Source organism: Gekko japonicus, unplaced genomic scaffold (genome assembly GCF_001447785.1).
Source record: "Gekko japonicus isolate JY-2015 unplaced genomic scaffold, Gekko_japonicus_V1.1 scaffold953, whole genome shotgun sequence".
NCBI lineage: Eukaryota > Metazoa > Chordata > Lepidosauria > Squamata > Gekkonidae > Gekko > Gekko japonicus.
This window is the reverse complement of record NW_015161979.1, coordinates 546,302-546,531: the sequence shown is the minus strand read 5'-3', so window position 1 is coordinate 546,531 and position 230 is coordinate 546,302. Positions and strand designations below refer to the sequence as shown.

At 46.1% G+C, this 230-nt stretch overlaps 1 protein-coding gene across 1 annotated transcript in view; it reads right to left on the bottom strand.

Annotated features, from left to right (window-relative positions):
* The window catches only part of POLRMT (polymerase (RNA) mitochondrial (DNA directed)), a 49,618-nt gene that overhangs the window by 46,065 nt on the left and 3,323 nt on the right, over window positions 1-230 (bottom strand). The window lies entirely within an intron of this gene.

Genomic DNA, 230 nt, shown 5'->3' with positions numbered 1-230 from the left:
TGGAAGGGGGGGGGGGGAGAATGGGGGAAAAAAATATGCAGAGGAAAAAAACTTTCTCTTTCCCCAAGACTCTGTCTTTCCCCGTGTTTCAAGCTGGCCCTTGGGGGGGGGAACAATCTGGCCCAGATAAAAATGCATAATAAGAAACAGATCAAGCCCCAGGGTTTGACAAGAAAAAAAAAATTATACACCTGAAACACAACTTATTTTCAGGCAATGCTCACCCCCCG